Genomic DNA, 23,652 nt, shown 5'->3' on the forward strand with positions numbered 1-23,652 from the left:
CGGCGGAAAACAGAGGGAGAAATAGGGACTCTAATCAGAGGGCAAAATAGGGGACAGGTGTGAAAGAGTAAATGAGGTCGTTAGGAGAATGAGAAACAGCTGGGAGCAGGAACGGAACGATAGAGAGAGAGAGAGCGGGAGAGGGAGAGAGGGAGGAGGAGGAGAGAGAAAGAAGAGAAAGAACCTAATAAGACCAGCAGAGGGAAGCACAGGGACAAGACATGATAATCAATGACAAAACATGACAGTACCCCCCCACTCACGAGCGCCTCCTGGCGCACTCGAGGAGGAACCCTGGCGGCAACGAGGAAATCATCAATCAACGAACGGTCCAGCACGTCCCGAGATGGAACCCAACTCCTCTCCTCAGGACCGTAACCCTCCCAATCCACTAAGTACTGGTGACCACGTCCCCGAGAACGCATGTCCATGATCTTCCGTACCTTGTAATAGGAGCGCCCTCGACAAGGACGGGGGGGGGGAGGGAAGACGAACGGGGGCGCGAAGAAAAGGCTTGAACAAGGAGACATGGAAGACAGGGTGGACGCGACGAAGATGTCGCGGAAGAAGCAGTCGCACAGCGACAGGATTGACGACCTGAGAGACACGGAACGGACCAATGAACCGCGGAGTCAACTTGCGAGAAGCTGTCGTAAGGGGAAGGTTACGAGTGGAAAGCCACACTCTCTGACCGCGACAATACCTAGGACTCTTAATCCTACGTTTATTGCGGCTCTCACAGTCTGCGCCCTGTAACGGCAAAGTGCAGACCTGACCCTCCTCCGGTGCGCTCACAACGTTGGACAAAAGCCTGAGCGGAGGGAACGCTGGACTCGGCGAGCTGGGACGAAAACAGAGGAGGCTGGTAGCCAAGACTACTCTGAAACGGGGACAGCCCGGTAGCAGACGAAGGAAGCGAGTTGTGAGCGTACTCAGCCCAGGGGAGCTGTTCTGCCCAAGACGCAGGGTTTCGAAACGAAAGGCTGCGTAATATGCGACCAATCGACTGATTGGCCCTTTCTGCTTGACCGTTAGACTGGGGATGAAACCCGGAAGAGGACTGAGGAAGCACCAATCAACGACAGAACTCCCTCCAAAACTGTGACGTGAATTGCGGACCTCTGTCTGAAACGGCGTCTAACGGGAGGCCATGATCTGAAACCATTCTCAATGATGATTTGTGCCGTCTCCTTAGCGGAAGGAAGCTTAGCGAGGGGAATGAAATGTGCCGCCTTAGAGAACCTATCGATAACCGTAAGAATCACAGTCTTCCCCGCAGACGAAGGCAGACCGGTAAATAAGTCTAAGGCGATGTGAGACCATGGTCGAGAAGGAATGGGAAGCGGTCTGAGACGACCGGCAGGAGGAGAGTTACCTGACTTAGTCTGCGCGCAGTCCGAACAAGCAGCCACGAAACGGCGCGTGTCCCGCTCCTGAGTAGGCCCACAAAACCGCTGGCGAATAGAAGCAAGCGTACCCCGAACGCCGGGGTGGCCAGCTAACTTGGCAGAGTGAGCCCACTGAAGAACAGCCAGACGAGTAGAGACAGGAACGAACAGAAGGTTACTAGGACAAGCGCGCGGCGACGCAGTGTGAGTGAGTGCTTGCTTTACCTGTCTCTCAATTCCCCAGACAGTCAACCCGACAACACGCCCTTCAGGGAGAATCCCCTCGGGTCGGTAGAAGCCACAGAAGAACTAAAGAGACGGGATAAGGCATCAGGCTTGGTGTTCTTATTTCCCGGACGATAGGAAATCACGAACTCGAAACGAGCGAAAACAACGCCCAACGAGCTTGACGTGCATTAAGTCGTTTGGCCGAACGGATGTACTCAGGTTCTTATGGTCAGTCCAAACGACAAAAGGGACGGTCGCCCCTCCAACCACTGTCGCCATTCGCCTATGGCTAAGCGGATGGCGAGCAGTTCGCGGTTACCCACATCATAGTTGCGTTCCGATGGCGACAGGCGATGAGAAAAGTAAGCGCAAGGATGGACCTTATCGTCAGACTGGAAGCGCTGAGACAGAATGGCTCCCACGCCCACCTCTGAAGCGTCAACTCGACAATGAATTGTTTAGTGACGTCAGGAGTAACAAGGATAGGGGCGGATGTAAAACGCTTCTTGAGGAGATCAAAAGCTCCCTGGGCGGAACCGGACCACTTAAAGCAAGTCTTGACAGAAGTCAGAGCTGTGAGAGGGGCAGCCACTTGACCGAAATTACGAATGAAACGCCGATAGAAATTAGCGAAACCGAGAAAGCGCTGCAACTCGACACGTGACTTAGGAACGGGCCAATCGCTGACAGCCTGGACCTTAGCGGGATCCATCTGAATGCCTTCAGCGGAAATAACAGAACCGAGAAATGTGACAGAGGAGACATGAAAGGCGCACTTCTCAGCCTTCACGTAGAGACAATTCTCTAAAAGGCGCTGGAGTACACGTCGAACGTGCTAGACATGATCTCGAGTGACGGTGAAAAAATCAGGATATCGTCAAGGTAAACGAAAACAAAAATGTTCAGCATGTCTCTCAGTACATCATTAACTAATGCCTGAAAGACAGCTGGAGCATTAGCGAGACCGAACGGCACGCCCGGTATTCAAAATGCCCTAACGGAGTGTTAAACGCCGTCTTCCACTCGTCCCCCTCTCTGATGCGTACGAGATGGTAAGCGTTACGAAGGTCCAACTTAGTAAAGAACCTGGCTCCCTGCAAAATCTCGAAGGCTGACGACATAAGGGGAAGCGGATAACGATTCTTAACCGTTATGTCATTCAGCCCTCGATAATCCACGCAGGGGCGCAGAGTACCGTCCTTTCTTCTTAACAAAGAAAAATCCCGCTCCGGCGGGAGAGGAAGAAGGCACCACGGTACCGGACGGCGTCGAGAGAAACAGACAGATAATCCTCGAGACCTTACGTTCGGGAGCCGACAGAGAGTATAGTCTACCCCGAGGGGGAGTGGTCCCGGAAGGAGATCAATACAACAATCATCGACCGGTGAGGAGGAAGGGAGCTGGCTCTGGACGACTGAAGACCGTGCGCAGATCATGATATTCCTCGCGGCACTCCTGTCAAATCACCAGGTTCCTCCTGAGTAGAGGGGACAGAAGACACAGGAGGGATAGCAGACATTAAACACTTCACATGACAAGAAACGTTCCAGGATAAGATAGAATTACTAGACCAATTAATAGAAGGATTATGACATACTAGCCAGGGATGACCCAAAACAACAGGTGTAAAAGGTGAACGAAAAATCAAAAAGGAAATGTCTCACTGTGTTACCAGATACAGTGAGGGTTAAAGGTAGTGTCTCACATCTGATACTGGGGAGAAGACTACCATCTAAGGCGAACATGGGCGTGGGCTTCCCTAACTGTCTGAGAGGAATGTCATGTTTCCGAGCCCATGCTTCGTCCATAAAACAACCCTCAGCCCCTGAGTCTATCAAGGCACTGCAGGAAGCAGCCGAACCGGTCCAGCGTAGATGGACCGACAAGGTAGTACAGGATCTTGAATGGTGGAGACCGTGAGCTACATGCCGCTCGCAACGCTTAGGATAACGGCACCCTCGACACAGCCCTTTACTGTATATCGACGCTCTGGTTCGGGTATGTGCATGCTTGTGATAACTGCACATTGTGATTCCCAAAATGTGGGGTCCGCAAGCATGATTATATCATTGTACTGGCGAGGCAAAGGCGGTTGGTGATTCAATTACTGCACCGCTTCGCCTGATCTGTCCTCTAGATAGACCTTCTGATTGAACGAATCCACACGTTCCCTCAGTTCCTGGCACTCGAAGCGCTCAGTCCCATAGGCGGTGGCAGAGCCGGCTGAGGCAATAGGTAGGATCGCAGGTCTCAGCATGGGTTAATAGATCCGGAGTAGGGCAGAACACCAAAAGCAGGACACCAGAGCTTAACCTCGTCCCGCGAGCTTCCTCCTTTTGGCGAGCGAGACTCGTTCGACGAAGTTCAGAATTCTAAAACCGTTCTATGGTTCTACACCGGGTGGAATGCGGATTTGAGCGAGAAGCAACTCAGAGACCATCGCGCATGTCCAACGTCTGGAGCTGTGAGATACGGCTCACGCGCGGGGAGAGAATCTCATCCTTAAGTACGCATTCATAGCAGTGGCAGTCCATCCAGAAGACCGACCAGCGCCGCTAATGCGCAAAAACGCAATGCCGTCTCTAGCGCAGATGAAGTCAGATTGGCTCTCTCAGTCTAATGATGGCACGACACACGAGGCGTAATCTGTAGTAAGAGTAATACCAACGGAGCCACCTGTTACTGGATGCGGAGTCTCACCTTGACAGGGGAAGCCGCGAGCAGTGCGACTGCTACTGGCGACTGGAGATTCACGCCAGACGGGGCCTCCTCTACGCCGATGAGAGAAAAAGACTGAAGAACGCGCATCCACCCAAACGCTCTGTATCGTCTGCGGTCATTGTTAGACAGTCTTACTTCTCGATCAAAGACTAGACGTTAGAATCACTCAGAACCCACGGTTGCAGCTCCAGATAGGCATATGTCGCACCGGGCACGTGTGTGCTTCCCGTCGCGCATGCCCTGTACCTGCAAGACCGACTATAAGCGAGCTGATACTGACGTAAGACTCTGTGCACGCCGAAACTCCTCATCAAGTTTAATGACGAAATTACGTTTGTTAGGCCTGATCAGATGAGACGCCTACACGGCGTAGGTCAGAGACCTGGCAGCTGGTGGCCAGGACAAGAACCTCTCCCTCAACTCAGCAAGGACCAGGACTGATCATGGACTACAGGAAAATGGACCCATCCACACAGCGGGAGCAGGGGAGAGGGTCAAGAGGTTCAAGTTCTCGTGTCCTACATCACTAAGGACTTCACGTTGCATCTCACAGCCAGAACAGTCAATGAAGACGGCAATGTCATAACCTCTTAACTGTTATGGTTGAAGGGGCAGTATTGAGTAACCTGGAAAGAGGTGCCATTGTCAAACGGGTCCTCGTACTCAATTCTTCTGCGTACAATACTGATATGTATTATTACTATTGGAATAGCAAAAACTCTCTAGTTTCTAACACGTTTGAATTATTTCTGCTAAGTGAACAGAACTCTTTCTGCCGACCATTTCCTATCCGGAAGTGAGATTTCCAAAAGCGAGGTCTTTGGTTCAAGAGCTTGTCTATTAACGGGCAATGTCCCTTGGGACTATAGAAAACAGTCATACACCTTCCCCTGGGTGTCAAGCGGAAGTGAGAGCGAAATGAGTTTGATTATCTTGTTCTGAGATTGAATATACATCCTCCTCTTGGAATGAGAGGTCCGCCTTATTATTTTTTTCGAAAGGCGGAAGTTGGGACTGGAATCGCCTTCTGGAAAAACCCGTCGTTATGGGTGCATATGATCTCCGGCTTAGATTTATTTGATTAGCATGTCAAACAATATCATCCTAAGTATGTTTTTCAATATAGTTTTATTATATTATTGACATTTTTCGGATTTAGGCGTGATGCGTTGTATGAATTTGTTCAAGAAGGAGAGGCTTAGCGCCGCAATGGGCATTGTGCTTGCTAATCAAGAGGGAAAGAGTTCGTTCTGGATCCAAATAAAGAGGTTTGGACAAGGACCCATGGTGCAAACTTCTGATGGAAGATCAACAAAAGGTGGACCCAATTTGGGATCTTTTCATATATCTGTCGACTGTGTATCGCTACCTGATTACTTGGAATCAATGCTGTTGTGTGTTAGCTATTGCTAGTAAGCTAATATGAACGCTATATTGTGTTTTGCTGTAAAACACTTAAAAATGGAAATATTGGCTGTAATTCCACGAAGATTTTGTCTTTCATTTTGCTATACACCATATATTTTTCTGAAATGTTTTTGATGAGTAATTAGGTAGTTGACGTTGGTCGTCTGTATTTACTCTGGTACTCCCATGCTATTTCTGACTGTAGCCTATGATGGTAGCCGAAATGTAAAACTGATTTATAGCTCAAATATGCAAATTTTTTCGAACAAAACATAGATTTAACTGGTGTAACATGTTATAGGATGGTCATCTGAGGAGTTGTTTCTTCTCTAGGTTTGTTTGGTTGGAATCTGCTTGGTTAGTTATGTTGGTTGTGCATGCTACCTGTGCTGTGAAAATGTTCTGGTCTTTTGTATTTGGTTTGTGAACTAACATAAATATACGTGGTGTTTTCCGCTGTAAAACATTTAAAAATCGGACATGTTTTGGCTGGATTCACAGATGTTTATCTTTCAAATGCTGTATTGGACTTGTTAATGTGTGCAAAGTTAAATATTAAAAAAATAGATTTTGAATTTTCGGCGCCCTGCACTTGAGCTGGATGTTGTCATAAGTGTACGACCTCGGCTTGCAGCCATCAAGGTTCTAAGAGGCTGAAATGATTTGGCCTCAGATCCTCAGGACTTTTACAGTGCACCATCGAGAGCATCCTCACTGGTGGTATGGCAACCGCAGCCCTTGCTGGAAGACCCCAATTGAGAGGATGGCGCAGACGCCCGCGCATCACTGGGGTTGAGCTCGCTAGCATCCAGGACGTAGCTGCCAGGTGGTGTCTGAGACTTGGGACTGTTCTCACGCTTCCGCTCCGGCAGGTCCCTCAACGCTCAGACGCAACAGACTCCTAAACAGGCTTCTATCCCCAGGCCATGTAGACTAAATAATAACAACTCACTAGCTCTCCCTGTCCCACAGACTATCCCCAGTGCTCTATCCATCCACAGTTCTCTACCCACTCAGACACCCCTTCACTGTCACGGTTAGTCACACTCATATACATCACCAGACACAAACAGCTTCACGTCACTGTTTTTAGTCACACTCATTTACACCACCGCAACACACACACACCTTCACTGTCACTGTTAGTCACACTCATATCAACCACTCAGACACAACAGTGCACATTCACTTGTCACTGTTAGTCACACTCATATACACCACCCAGACACACACAACCTTCATGGTCACTGTTAGTCAGCTCATATACACCACCCAGACACACACACACCTTCACTGTCAAACTGGTTAGTACACTCATGAATAACCACCCAGACACGCTGCTGCTGCTGATGTCATATACAGCCAATTATTCACACACTCATTACTGAAGCGCCACACATTTACATCCACAACACTACTCTGAATGATTATTGATTTTGGATTAGAATGTATTACTCCATAATGCCTGCTGTTGATTGATTAGCTTTACATTAGTATGTATTATTGATCCTGCTACTGGTCACTATTTACTGCTGTTCATGTGATTTTGATTAGTTTAGCCATGAGTATGTATTTATTTATTCGTGCTACTGTCACTATTACTGCTGTTGATTTGATTAATTCGAATTGCTTTACATGAGTAATGTTATTTATTTATTGGTGCTACTTTGGGCACTGTTACTTGCTGTTCATGATTATTGATTAGCTTAACCATTAGTATTAATCTATTGATCCTGCTCACTGGTCCCTGGTTACTGCTGTTTCCATGTATATATTACATTTTTATTGCCATAAGTGTTATATATTCGCTGCTACAAGTCACTTTTCAGCCCTGTTTAACACTGCTGTTCTGGACTGACTGTGTGATCACGCTCTCCGTAGCCGATATAAGTAAGACCTTTAAACAGGTCCATTCACAAGGCACAGGGCCAGAGGGATTACCAGATGTGTACTCCGAGTTGCGCTGACGCATACTGTGCAAGTGTCTTCACTGACATTTTCAACCTGCTCCTGCTGAGTCTGTAATACCACATGTTTACAAGCAGACCACCATAGTCCCTGTGCCCAGAACACTAAGGTAACCTGCCTAAATGACCTGACCCATAGCACTCACGTCTGTAGCTGAAGTGCTTTGAAAGGCTGGTCATGGCTCACATAACAACACCATTATCCTAGAAGACCTAGACCCACTCCAATTGCATACCCCCAACAGATCCACAGATGATCAATCTTTATTGCACTCCACACTGCCCTTTTCAAATGGACAAAAGGAACACGCATGTGAGAATGCTATTGCTAATTGACTACAGCTCAGTGTTCAACACATAAGTGCCCTCAAGTCATCACTAACATAGATTTGGATGCGGTCCCTCAGATCTCTAAGGATCTACAGCTGCCATTGGAGGAATCTGACTTGGTTGCATCATAGCTAACTGCCCTGTATATAGCTACTGACCTGTATATAACTACTTGACGCTCTGTATATAGCTACTTGACCTAGTAATTAGCTATTGCCACGGTATATAGCTACTTGTTCCTGTATATAGATACTGACCCTGGATATAGATACTGGATCCTGTATATAGCTACTGACCCTGTATATAGCTTAATGACCCCGTATATAGCTACTGACCTGTATATAGGCTACTGACCTGTAATATAGCTACTTGACCCTGTATTAGCTACTAACCCTGTATATAGCTACTGACGCTGGTATAATAGCTACTTGAACTTCCTAATAGCCTACTGACCCTGTATTATAGCTACTGACTGTATATAGCTACTGATGCATATAGCTAACTACCCTGTATATAGCTACTGACCCTGTATATAGCTACTTGACCTTGCTATATTAGCTACTGTGACCCTGTTATATAGCTACTCGCCTGTATATTTAGTACTGACCCCTGTATATAGCTACTCGATCCCTGTATAAAGATACTGACCCGCTGATATATAGCTACTTTGACCCTGTATATACGTACTAGACCCTGTATAATAGCTACTGGGACGGCCTGTGCGTTTTTGCTATAGCTTACTCTCGACTAAACCTGTATACCTAGCTACTAGACGGCCTGGTATAAATCAATACCACTGTGACTATCTGTTCTCTATCGCATGGATGGTAGTAGAGCCATAAGACTGTAATAATTTAGACACATAAGATGTGGTACGTATCGTGACCGTGTGAATAACACTATGCTACAGTGGAGGTTGACTGTTAATTACGCTGGTAGCCACGGGCCGTACCCTGTCCCTGTATATAAGATATAATAGGCGGTACTGATTCGGACCTTATCAGATCTCGATCCCCGATCTTAGTTCCTGTATAAAAGCCTTCTTATATACTAATGAACTCACTGGGTATATAAATGAGATACTGACCTGTATAGGGGAAGTCAGTAGATCTGATCCCTTGTATATTAGATAAAGCTCTTATTGTAGATACGTTAGCTACGAGCCGCGGGATCTCAGTGTGATAGCTAGATAATTACAGATGGGGTTCGTTATTATTAAGGTTCCCCTGGTTTACTTTATAGCGCTATCGACCCTGTATAAAGATACTGTTAACCCTGGTATTACTAGTACTGACCTGTATATAGCTTACTGACCCTCGCTATATAGATACTCGACCCTGTATAAAGATACTGAGCCCCTGTAATATAACTACTGACCCTGTATATCAGGCACTACTTGACCGCTGCTATATAGGCTATGACCCTGGATATGTCCCTTGTATATATGCTTACTGACTTCTGTATACTAGCTAGCTGACGCCTCTTATATAGCTTCACTGACACTCGTATCATGCTATTGACCCTGTATATAGCTACTGACCCTGTAATAAAAGATACCCTGGCCCTGTATATTTTACGGCTACTGTTCCTGTCATAAAGATACTGACCCTGTACTTTATAGCTCTACTTTTGACCGTAATCACTAGCTACTGAGCCCGTGTTAAAGATACTGACGCCTGTATATAGATACTTGACCTGTATAAAGATTACTGACCGCCTGTATATAGCTACTCGACCCTGTATCAAAGATATCTGACCTGTATATAGCTACGACAGTCTGTATATAGCTACTAGACGGCACCCACTGTATATATTGCTACTCTGACCCTGGACTGACCCTGTATTATCAGTCATGTGCTGGTCATTCCAGTAGCTATTGAAGGGTCGTAAAAGCTATATACAAGGGGTTCAGTAGTATATTAACAGGGGTTAAGTTACTGCTATTAACAAGGGTTTCTCCCATCTTTTAGCTTTATAATACCAAGGGGTCAGTAAGCCTTAACTTTATAACACGGGGGTTTCCAAGTAGCTATATAAAGATGGTTTCAAGTACCTCTTATACAGGGTTCATGTATGCCCGCTTTATTATACAGGGTAGTAAGCCGTTTTCATAATACAGGGTAGTAGCTGATATACAGGTCCAGTAGCCTTAATACAGGGTATCGTAGCTATGTAATACCTGTTCCAAGTAGCCTTATACAGGGGTCAGTAAGCCTATATTAAGGGAATCAGTAATCCTATTCCAGGCGCCAAGTTTTATCTATATACGGAAGTAGTATATAAGGGTTCAGTTGTAGCTATAATAGGGTCCCCAGTAAGCCTATATACAGGGTCCCAGAAGTTATAGTTTATAACAGGGTTCATGTAAGCTATTTCAGGGTTCAGTTTTAGCATGGAAATAGGGACTCTAATCAGAGGGCAAAATAGGGGACAGGTGTGAAAGAGTAAATGAGGTCGTTAGGAGAATGAGAAACAGCTGGGAGCAGGAACGGAACGATAGAGAGAGAGAGAGCGGGAGAGGGAGAGAGGGAGGAGGAGAGAGAGAGAGAAAGAGAAAGAACCTAATAAGACCAGCAGAGGGAAGCACAGGGACAAGACATGATAATCAATGACAAAACATGACACTTCCGGGTTAGATTCCCGCTCCTTGAATATGGCAGCTCTACCCTTTAGCTTAGTGCAGATGCTGCCTGTAATCCATGGCTTCTGGTTGGGGTATGTACGTACGGTCACTGTGGGGACGACGTCATTGATGCACTTATTGATGAAGCCAGTGACTGATGTGGTGTACTCCTCAATGCCATCGGAAGAATCCCAGAACATGTTCCAGTCTGAGCAAGCAAAACATTCCTGTAGCTTAGCATCTGCGTCATCTGACCACTTCTTTATTGACCGAGTCACTGGTGCTTCCTGCTTTAGTTTTTGCTTGCAAGTAGGAATTAGGAGGATAGAGTTGTGGTCAGATTTGCCAAATGGAGGGCAAGGGAGAGCCTTGTACACGTCTCTGTGTGTGGAGTAAAGGTGGTCTAGAGTTTTTTTCCCTCCGGTTGCACATTTAACATGCTGGTAGAAATGAGGTAAATCGGATTCAATTTTCCCTGCATTAAAGTCCCCGGCCACTAGGAGCGCTGTCTCTGGATGAGCATTTTCCTGCTCGCTTATGCCAGCATCGGTTTGTGGTGGTAAATAGTCAGCTACGAAGAATATAGATGAAAACTCTCTTGGTAAATAGTGTGGTCTACAGCTTATCATGAGATACTCGAGACTTCCGTACAATTAGATTTTGTGCACCAGCTGTTGTTTACAAATATACCTCTTGTCTTACCGGAGGCGGCTGTTCTATCTTGCCGATGCAACGTAAAACTCGCCAACTGTATGTTATTCATGTCGTCGTTCAGCCACGACTCGGTGAAACATAAGATAGTACAGTGTTTAATGTCCCGTTGGTAGGATATACGTGATCGTAGTTCGTCTATTTTGTTATCCAATGACTGTACGTTGGCTAATAGAACTGATGATGAAGGCAGATTACGCACTCGCCGTCGGATCCTTAAAAGGCAGCCCGACCTACGTCCTCAATATCTCCGTCTCTTTCTCCTGCGAATGATGGAGATGAGGGCCTCGTCGGGTGTCTGAAGTAAATCCATTGCGTCCGATTCGTTAAAACTTCTTAGGGATAGGCGTCCCATCAACGGGACAGTTGTAACCTGCCCAGGTACTGCAGTTGAAAATTAGCCCACTGGCTAAAACCGGCACTTTTACTGAAACGTTGATTAATGTGCACTGTCCCTGTAAAAATAAAATAAACTCAAACTCAAATCATGCAGTGCCATGTGTCATGATCACAGATTTGAGAAAAACAACAAATGTCGGTACATATAAGTGTCTTATATCGGCCGAAAGCTTAAATTCTTGTTAATATAACTGCACTGTCCAATTTACAGTAGCTATTACTGCGAAAAAATGCCTTGCTATTGTTTGAGGAGAGCTCCTAACAACAAAACACTTTTTTCACCGCGATAGGTTTGATAAATTCACCTCTGAAGGTGAAATGTGTACTTACATTCTGAAATCTTGCTCTGATTTATCATCCAAAGGGTCCCAGAGATAATATGAAGTGCCGTTTTGTTAGATAAAATCCTTTTTCATATCCTAAAAAGGTCCATATAGCATGCACGATCGATTTTGTATTTCCACTCGTTCAATTTGCAAAGAAAGGAATCTGTGAAAATCTAACCCTAAACGTTGTTTCAAATCACGTTCGTATTTATTCCTCAGAGATCCTAGAACGTAACCAGACTTCACTATATCATTAGGAGTGTAGTATATCCTATAGGACACCACATTTGGTCAGAGAGCGACGCCTTCATGGCAGGCCGATGACGCGGGCGGTCTTCACTTGATTGACTGTAACTTCATCAAATAAGCACCAATCGGGGTCAAACAAAGCTAGCTAGATAGCCAATGAGCTGGGCTTTACCCAGTATCTGTCGCAAAATGTTGCTGCTAACCTTGTGCAACATCAAGCCTTTTCCTTTTGGACAAAAATTATAAGAATATGGAGAGTTATGAAGTTATGAAAACTGGGTGTTTTGCAAATGTTGAACTTATAATATGGCTACTAATACTAGAAAAGCTAAATCAAAGTCAAAGTGTACAGATTTGACGATATTCTTGCAGACAAATGTAATGTGAATGTAAATGTCTCCTTCACGATTTGCCCAAATGTACCTGGGTGACTTCACACTAAATGCCATGTAGTTTGCTCATACTTCAAGTTATCCGTCTTTGCACATACACTGCTGCCATCTTGAGGACACCATCRGAATTACAACCATTGTGATGGCTAGATTTGGGACCTTTCTGTTGCATTTCAAAGATGGTGGTAGAAAAAAAAMCGGTTGTTTTTTTCTTTGTATTTTCTTCTACCAGATCTATTGTGTTATATTATCCTACATTCAATTCACATTTCCACAAACTTCAAGGTGTTTCCTTTCAAATGGTACCAAGAACATGCATATCCTTGCTTCAGGGCCTGAGCTACAGGCAGTTAGATTTGGGTATGTCATTTTAGGCGAAAATTGGGGCTATCCCTAAGTTTTAAAGAAAAAATATTATTCCAGTACGATGTGAGTAATCGCTGTCCTGATATCTAGAAGCTCTTTTCGGTCAAAAGAGACGGTGGCAGAAACAAAGTTACAAATAACACGAAAAAACACACACAGTAGCACAATTGGTTTGGAAACCGTAAAACGGCAGCCATCTCCTCCGGCGCCATTGTATAGTATTGTCAAAATTATGAATTGAGGCTGGTCTGAGGGCAAAAAAAGGAGGGGGGGGGGTGCAGCTCAATATTAGGAAGGCGTTCCTAATGTTTGGTATACTTAGTGTAAATATGCTCAATAGAACAAACATGCATCTCAGACATGTTAAATAAGGAATAATGTCTGCTGTATTCTTGGAATTTCTATCTGCAACGTTCGAGAATATTTTGCAACTGAACGTGGCCCTGGTAAGATTACCAGAAGCCGATATGAAAACATTTGGTGGCACAGAAAGAAAGGAAAAGAGAAAGCAAACAATTTTACTATATTCCTCTTGCCACTATGCTAGGCTGGGTAAAATATATATATTTTGAGTTAATATCATTGCGACTCAGACTTGAGCACTTGGACCAGGACTCAAGCAGTGGGACTTGGACTTCAGCCACAAGAATTCGAGACTCGAACTGTGACTCGAGCACAGGGGACTCGGGACAAAGAAAAATTGTAACTGGACTACAACATCATTGTGCGAAACAGTTAGTATCTTCCGTTCAAAGTCACTAGCCCCGAATCTACTTTTGGAAATCAATGTGGCTGCGGCGTCTGCGGAATGTTGATAACAATGGCACTGATGCGACTGAGTTATGGAGGTGCAACCCATACTACTTTACGGCACCATCTGGTGATTGTGCTACCCTATCTCTCTGCCTTCTCTGCACTTGTGTGTCTGTTTGTTTTGTATGTAATGTGCAGTAACTATGTAGACTATATTAGTAATGTACATGGCCAGATAGTTATTATATAATATTATATTATTCTTATATATGTTTGTCATATTTCTGCTGTTTGGAAGGATGTCATAGGATGTTATAGAGAAAAAGATGTTGGTACTGTAGGACAAGGCTATGTTCTGTATGTTTGTGCACATGGAAGTCGGTGATTTATCTTTACTATAGGTTAATGAGGCAATACAAATGTGATGTGACAATAATGTGGCTAAAATTAAAGTGCATTTTGTTAACCAAAATGGACCACTGTTTTAATAATTTTAACAATAACTAGACTAAATCATTTTTCAAATGACAAAAATGTGACTAAAACAATGATATTTTAGTCAAAATGACTAAGACTAGAGTGCCAAAATTAACACAGGTGTAAAAGAGACCCAGAGACCCCCAAAAATGTTATTTTCCAGCACTGAGTCGTCATAGCACATGTGAATGCAATATTATACCAAGCTCCACCTAATACATATCTATGGGTTGCTTTTCTATGGTTGTTTTCTCTGGGTTACAGTACAAGGTGTTCAGCTAGACAGCTGCTTGGTTAACATTGTATGACTACTGTTTGTTATCTTACCAGCTCATTAATGCAGTGATCCCGTCCCTTTCAGATTTCTTTCTTAAACCGGAAGATAAATCACATCATGCCAACAGCCTGGCTATCTCTTAGTGCCTTTAACAATACATTTTACAAACATTCTTTTCAATAGGGATTAGGAAACCCTAGACAAGAGACACCTGTCATTGAAGGCTCCCCTGGCCTGTGAGGTCAACCGATGGTTCTTGTCCTTGCAGTGACATGAGAGGCAACTTTGTTCTGGGCCTGCAAATCCATGAACTGCATCAGGGCTCTTTTCTGCAAATAAATGAGAGGTCTCGCAGTAAAACACATACAACAAACAATATTTGTTTGCAATCAAGTTTTATTTTGTTTGTTAAGGTTGAGTATTTTACCTAGTGAGCATAATATGACTTCCCGGCACAGATCTATGGTCCTCAGGTATTCATTACTGGTAGAGCAGATGACCTGAAATGGAAACATCTGGTTTTATGTCAAATCTGTAACAATCTATAAAAATCGTTTTATACACTACATGACAAAAAGTATGTGGCCACCTGCTTGTCAAACATCTCATTCCAAAATAATGGGCATTAATATGGAGTTGGTCCCCCATTTGCTGCTATAACAGCCTCCACTCTTCTGGGAAGGCTTTCCACTAGGCTTTCCACTAGATGTTGGAACATTGCTGCAGGGACTTGCTTCCATTCAAGCACATTAGCGGGGTCGGGCACTGATGTTGGGCGATTAGGCCTGCCTTTCAGTTGGCATTCCAATTCCTTTTAAAGGTGTTCGATGGAGTTGAGGTCAGGGCTCTGCGCAGGCCAGTCAAGTTCTTCCACACCGATCTCGACAAACCATTTCTGTATGGACCTCACTTTGTGGACGGGGACATTGTCATGCTGAAACAGGAAAGGGCCTTCCCCAAACTGTTGCCACAAAGTTGGAAACAGAATTGTCTAGAATTGTATTTGTCAATTGTCATTGTATGCTGTAGCGTTAAGATTTCCCTTCACTGTAACTAAGGGGCCTAGCCCGAACCATTAAAAACAGCCCCAGATCATTATTCCTCCTCCACCAAACTTTACAGTTGGCACTATGCATTTGGGCAGTTAGCGTTCTTCTGGCATCCGCCAAACCCAGATTAGTCCGTCAGAATGCCAGATGGTGAAGCGTGATTCATCATTCCAGAAAATGTGTTTCCACTGCTCCAGAGTCCGATGGCGGAGAGTTTTACGCCACCCCAGCTGACACTTGGCATTGCGCATGGTGGTCCTAGGCTTGTGTGCGATAAGTAAGATGGCACCGACAGATATGGCAGCTCTGCTTCTAGCTCCTAAGCAACTTTGCAGTATTTCTGTTTTTTTGTGTGTTATAGCCGGAAATAACTTTTGGATACCAGAGCAGATGTAACTCACCAGAATTACGACTAGGAATATGACTTTCCCGAATTGGATCCTTTGTTCATACCACCCAGGGCAATTGAACTTAATCAAGAGGCTGCTCCAAGACGCTGCCAATGGAGAAAAGGTATTCGGAGTGGACTTCTAGTCCGACTCAGGAGGCGTTCACACCATCCACCGCTTCTGAGTATATTACTAGCTAATGTTCAGTCTCTGGATAATAAAGTAGACAATCTCAGGGYGATGATTTGCTTCCAGAGAGACATCAAAGATTGTAACATACACTGTTTCACGGAGACATGGCTCTCTCGATATACTGTCCCCGTCCATACAGCCAGCTAGGTTCTCAGTACATCGCGCAGAAAGGAATAAAGAACTTTCCGGGAAGAAGAAAGGCGGGTGTGTATGTTTCATGATTACCTACTCATGAACTACTCATGGTGTGATTGTGATAACATACAGAAAGTCAAGTCCTTTTGTTCATCCAACATAGAATACCTCACAATCAAATGCCGACCGTATTACCTCCTAAGAGAATTCTCTTCGGTTATAGTCGCAGCCGTGTATATTCCCCCTCAGGCCAATACCACGACGGCCGTCAAAGAACTACACTGGACTTTATGCCAACTTGAAACCACAAATCCTGAGGCCACATTTATTGTAGCTGGGTTTTTTAACAAAGCAAATTTGAGGARAACGCTATCGAAGTTCTACCAACACATTGACTGTAGTACTCACGCTGGAAAAACATTGGACCACTGCTACTCAACTTTTTGAAATGCCTACAACATCCCCTAAGGGGAGGCCCCTTTGGCTAATCTGATCACAATTCCATTTTGCTTCTCCCTTCCCATAGGCAGAAACTCAAACAGGAAGTATCCGTGTAAGGTCTATTCAACGCTGGTCTGACCAATCGGAATCCATGAATGTTTTGATCACGCGGACTGGGATATGTTCCGGGTAGCCACTGAGAATAACGTTGACGAAAACACGGATACGGTGACTAAGTTCATCAGGAAGCGTATAGGAGATGTTCTACCCACTGTGACTATTAAAACCTACCCACAGTGCTAGCTGCGCCACCAGAGTCTCTGGGTTCGCGCCCAGGCTCTGTCGCAGCCGGCCGCGACCGGGAGGTCCGTGGGGCGACGCACAATTGGCCTAGCGTCGTCCGGGTTAGGGAGGGTTTGGCCGGTAGGGATATCCTTGTCTCATCGCGCTCCAGCGACTCCTGTGGCGGGCCGGGCGCAGTGCACGCTAACCAAGGGGGCCAGGTGCACGGTGTTTCCTCCGACACATTGGTGCGGCAGGCTTCCGGGTTGGAGGCGCGCTGTGTTAAGAAGCAGTGCGGCTTGGTTGGGTTGTGCTTCGGAGGACGCATGGCTTTCGACCTTCGTCTCTCCCGAGCCCGTACGGGAGTTGTAGCGATGAGACAAGATAGTAATTACTAGCGATTGGATACCACGAAAATTGGGGAGAAAAGGGGATAAAAAWAWWWAAAWAWAMATTTTAAAATAAAAAAACCTACCCAAACCAGAAACCGTGGATAGATGGCAACATTTGCGCAAAACTGAAAGTGTGAACCACCACATTTAACCATGGCAAGGTGACTGGGAATATGGCTGAATACAAACAGTGTAGTTATTCCCTCTTTAAGGCAATCAAACAGGCAAAATGTCAGTACAGAGAAAGTGGAGTCGCAATTCAAAGGCTCAGACACGAGACGTATGTGGCAGGGTCTACAGACAATCACGGACTACAAAGGGAAAACCAGCCACATCGCGGACACTGACGTCTTGCTTCCGGAGAAGCTAAACACCTTCTTTGCCTGCTTTGAGGATAACACAGTGCCACCGACATCGCCCACTACCAAGGACTGTGGGCTCTCCTTCTCAGTGGCTGACGTGAGTAAGACATTTAAACGTGTTAACCCTCGCAAGGCTGCCGGCCCAAGTGGCATCCATAGATGCGTCCTCAGAGCATGCGCAGACCAGCTGGCTGGTGTGTTTACGGACATATTCAATCTCTCCTTCTCTCTGCTGTCCCCACATGTTTCAAGATGGCCACCATTGTTCCTGTACCCAAGAAGGCAAAGGTAACTGAACTGAATGACTATCGCCCCACAGCACTCACTTCTGTCATCATGAAGTGCTTTGAGAGACTAGTCAAGGATCATATAACCTCCACCTTACCTGTCACCCTAGACCCATTGCAATTTGCATACCGCCCCAATAGGTCCACAGACAATGCCATCGCCATCACACTGCACAATCCCATCTGGACAAGAGGAATACCTACAGTTGAAGTTGGAAGTTTACATACACTTAGGTTGGAGTCATTAAAACTCGTTTTTCAACCACTCCACAAATTTCTTGTTAACAAACTATAGTTTTGGCAAGTCGGTTAGGAAATCTACTTAGTGCATGACACAAGTAATATTTCCAACAATGGTTTCCAGACATATTATTTTACTTATAATTCACTGTATCACAATTTCAGTGGGTCAGAAGTTTACATACACTAAGTTGACTGTGCCTTTAAACAGCTTGGAAAATTTCAGAAAATTACGTCATGGCTTTAGAAGCTTCTGATAGGCTAATTGACATAATTTGAGTCAATTGGAGGTGTACCTGTGGATGTATTTCACGGCCTACCTTCAAGCTCAGTGCCTCTTTGCTTGACATCATGGAAAAATGTAAATAAATCAGCCAAGACCTCAGAAAAAACATTGTAGACCTCCACAAGTCTGGTTCATCCTTGGGAGCAATTTCCAAACGCCTGAAGGTACCACGTTCATCTGTACAAACAATAGTACACAAGTATAAACACCATGGGACCACGCAGCCGTCATACCGCTCAGGAAGGAGACACGTTCTGTCTCCTAGAGATGAACGYACTTTGGTGCAAAAASTGCAAATCAATCCCAGAACAACAGCAAAGKACCTTGTGAAGATGCTGGAGGAAACAGGTACAAAAGTATCTATATCCACAGKAAAACGAGTCCTATATCGACATAACCTGAAAGGYCGCTCAGCAAGGAAGAAGCCACTGCTCCAAAACYGYCATAAAAAAGSCAGACYWMGKTTTGCAACTGCAYATSGGGAYAAAGATTGTACTTTTTGGATAAATGACCTCTGGTCTGATGAAACAAAAATAGAACTGTTTGGCCATAATGACCATCGTTATGTTTGGAGGAAAAAGGGGGATGCTTGCAAGCCGAAGAACACCATCCCAACCGTGAAGCACGGGGGTGGCAGCATCATGTTGTGGGGGTGCTTTTCTGCAGGAGGGACTGGTGCACTTCACAAAATAGATGGCATCATGAGGAAAGGAAAATGATGTGGATATATTGAAGCGGGCATTTGTGGGCAGAACTGAAAAGGGGTGTGCGAGCAAGGAGGCCTGCAAACCTGATTCAGTTCCACCAGCTCTTGTCAGGAGGAATGGGCCAAAATGCACTCAACTTATTGTGGGAAGCTTGTGGAGGGCTACCCGAAGCATTTGACCGAAGTTAAACAATTTAAAGGCCATGCTACCAAATACTAATTGAGTGTATGTAAACTTCTGACCCACTGGGAATGTGATGAAATAAATAAAAGCTGAAATAAATCATTCTCTCTACTATTATTCTGACATTTCACATTCTTAAAATAAAGTGGTGATCCTAACTGACTTAAGACAGGGATTTTTTACTAGGATTAAATGTCAGGAATTGTTAAAAACTGAGTTTAAATGTATTTGGCTCAGGTGTATGTAAACGTCCGACTTCAACTGTATGTAAGAATGCTGTTCATTGACTATAGCTCAGCATTCAACACCATAGTACCCTCCAAGTTCATCATTAAGCTTGAGGCCCTGGGTCTCAATCCCGCCTTGTGCGATTGGGTCCGGGACTTCCTGACGGGCCGCCCCCAGGTGGTGAAGGTAGGAAACAACATCTCCACATCGCTGATCCTCAACACAGGGGCCTCACAAGGGTGCGTGCTCAGCCTCCTCCTGTACTCCCTTTTCAACCATGACTCCATGACCATGCACGCCTMCAACTCGATCATCAAGTTTGCAGATGTCACAACAGTACTAAGCTTGATCACCAACAACGATGAGACAACCTATAGGGAGAAGGTGAGGGCACTCTGAGTGTGGTGTCAGGAAAACAACCTCTCACTCAACGTCAACAAAACAAAGGAGATGATCGTGGACTTCAGGAAACAGMAGCACATCGACGGGACAGCAGTGGAGAAGATGGAAAGTTTTAAGTTCCCCTGCATAGACATGACGGACAAACTGAAATGGTCCACCCACACAGACAGTGTGGTGAAGAAGGCGCAACAGTGCCTCTTCAACCTCAGGAAGCTGAAGAAATKTGTCTTGTCACCTAAAACCCTCACAAACTTTTACAGATGCACAACTGAGGGCATCCTGTCGGGCTGTATCACTGCCTGGTACGGCAACTGCACCGCCCACAACCGCAGGGCTCTTCAGATGGTGGTGCGGTCTGCACAATGCATCGCCGGGGGCAAACTCCCTGCCCTCCTGGACACCTACAGCACCCGATGTCACAGGAAGGCCAAAAAGATTATCAAGGACAACAACCACCCGAGCCACTGCCTGTTCACCCCGCTACCACCCAGAAGGCGAAGTCAGTACAGGTGCATCAAAGCTGGGACCGAGAGACTGAAAAATTGTTTCTATCGCAAGGCCATCAGACTGTTAAACAGCCGTCACCAACACAGAGAGGCTGCTGCCTACATACAGACTTGAAATTGTTGGCCACTCTAAAAAATGGTTCACTCGTCACTTTATTAATGCCACTTTAATAATGATGTTTACATATCTTGCATTACTCATCCCATAAGTATATATTGTATTTTATACCATCTATTGCATCTTGCCTATGCTGGTCGGTCGTTGCTCATCCCTTTACTTAAATGTGTGTGTATTAGGTAGTTGTTGTGGAATTGTTAGATTACTTGTTAGATATTACTGCACTGTCAGAAACTAGAAGCACAAGCATTTCGCTACACATCTGCTAACCATGTGTATGTGACCAATAAAATTTGATTTGATTTGTGTGCCTTTCCAAATCATGTCCAATCAACTGAATTTACCACAGGTGGACTCCAATCAAGTTGTAGAACATCTCAAGGAGGATCAATGGAAACAGGATGCACCTGAGGTATATTTCGAGTCTCATAGCAAAGGGTCTGAATAAGGTATTTCTGTTTTTTACATTTAATAAATTTGCAACAATTCTAAAAACCGGTTTTCACTTTGTCATTATGGGGTATTGTGTGTAGATTGATGAGCATTTTTATTTATTTAATACATTTTTGAATAAGGCTGTAAAGTAACAAAATATGGAAAAAGTCTTGGGGTCTGAATAATTTCCGAATACACTGTATGTGCAGTTGAAATTTGGATATAGAATCAAACCTATTTTTACTGATATAAAATCCGAAAAATACATATTGACATGCGGAAAAGACCAAAAATACATATTTTCACCTTTCTTTTCAGCACTTGAAATGCACCTGATTTCAACGTCTAGAAAATACTTTTTCTTAAGAACTGTAAAATACATATTTTCGACGTCCGGAAATACCTATTTTCACCTTTCATTTAGCACCTAAAATGCACCTGACTTCAACGTCTGGAAAATAAGTATTTYTTTTTACAGAGGGTCTTCTCCCGCGCTCTGACAAACCGTAGAAGATGCTACTCATCTCACTCGCAGAACCGGAGGAGCGGGTGACTATCCTTACTCTGCAGTAGCCTTCTCCGGAGAGCGGATGAAGGAAGAGGATTGGAACAAACAGGCAGCAGACGTAGTAGCTAAAACTGCTGTGCACTCTTTCTCACCAAAAGAGAAACCAGACGGCAGGGACGCACGCGCACAGGTCTATACTAACCTGACGAACCGACTAGTAGAYTTAAATAATGTTTCGTCTAACCACCAGCAGCAGGACGTGCATGTGCAGCGTCACCTTTCTGTCCGCGGTCGTGATTTCCTCCTGCCACTTGCTCCGCAGCTGTGGAGAGGTCCAGTGCGTCGAGGGCCAGCAGTGCTGCCCCCCTACCGTTACCGGCAACGGTAGCGCGAGCTCCGCGGTGCGCTGCTGCAAGATCCCGCTGCATATATTCTTTGACAACGTGGGCTGGGTGACGCGCAAGCTATCGGGCATCCTGATCCTGCTGCTCCTCTTCGCAATGGGCTACTTCATTCAGCGCATCATCTGCCCGCGGCCGCGCCGACACCCCGAGGAGCCCTCCCTCTTCCACGGACACGCAACCGCGTCCCAGGACACCCTACTGGACCGGTACCCCGAATATAGTTTTGGGGACTTCACCTCGCCAGTGCTGCTCCCCGCATATGACGAGGTGAAGTACCTGCCGACCTATGAGGAGACCATGCAGGARGTGCACAGAGACCGGTCGGATGATAACTTACTGGTCCGTTCGGAGGAGCCTGCTGCGGACGGAGGGACGAGGGGAGGACCGATACCCAGAGAAGAGCAACAGGGCACTTCAGGAGACCACACACGCGCCTCACATAATTCTGTCTGACAATGTGATGGACTATAAAATAAAATWATTTTWATTTTAGTATGAACTAAAGGAGAGACTTACATGCTATATAATAACTTAAGTGCAATTCCAATCTGTAGCAATTAATGCTGAAAATAATAGGAACCGGCAATTTGGTCAATGACGAGTTTCATACGATTGGGCAGATGATTCCCCTTTTGTATGTAAATTAAGACCTGGTWTGAGAAAATTAGATAATAAAAGGGAGATGGTTGCTGAAATTTGCGCTCTTTTGTGTATTGACAGGCAGCACATTTGGCGCCGGTACAAGTTTCGCTTCAACGGTTCAATTTCCAAAGGCACCGTGAGACAGTTGGCTTTCTCCATATTATTCTTTATTTTCATTTTTTTTATGAGATGAACAGGCTGAGAAGGAGTTTTTGATTCTGCTGGGCCCGAAAGACTTCTATTCATTGTTATACCTACAGCCTAGAAATGTGCATCATGTCATAATAATAATATCTTGGTGGGTGCGTATACTTGTCCTATTTCACACATATACAACTGTGTATTATTAATATTCAAGTRTGAATATTCCCTTCATATCCTAATTCTCCCTGAGACACCCTAAGAGAGTAGGGTCATGGGCAGGGTCTAGGAGAATCGCCTAGTGCAGCTTTCAGTGGCCCAGTGGGGATTCAAAAGTAATAGTCACACCATCAAACACTCTCTCCAACACACTAAGCCTCACATTTTGTTACATCAGCAAGTTCTTTTATCCAATGTATCAGAGAGCTCAGCTCACACATACTGCATCATGAACACATCTCATCCCTCCCTCCTCTCTGAGAGATGATGTCCCTAAATACTGGTCCAAGGTTGAGTTACCATGTGGTGATCAGTGAGCAGAGACCAGCTCTGATACTTTGTCTTTGATGTAGTGGCCATAGATGAATGACAAAACTGTTGACATCATCAGCATTAGAGCACATTAATACAGACATGCCCTGCATGGAAACAGGCAGGAAGATGACTGATAGACAATACAGACAGTCATAAAGACAGAAGTGTAGAATAG

The sequence above is a fragment of the Salvelinus sp. IW2-2015 genome, linkage group LG22 (genome assembly GCF_002910315.2).
Source record: "Salvelinus sp. IW2-2015 linkage group LG22, ASM291031v2, whole genome shotgun sequence".
NCBI classification, from domain to species: Eukaryota; Metazoa; Chordata; class Actinopteri; order Salmoniformes; family Salmonidae; genus Salvelinus; species Salvelinus sp. IW2-2015.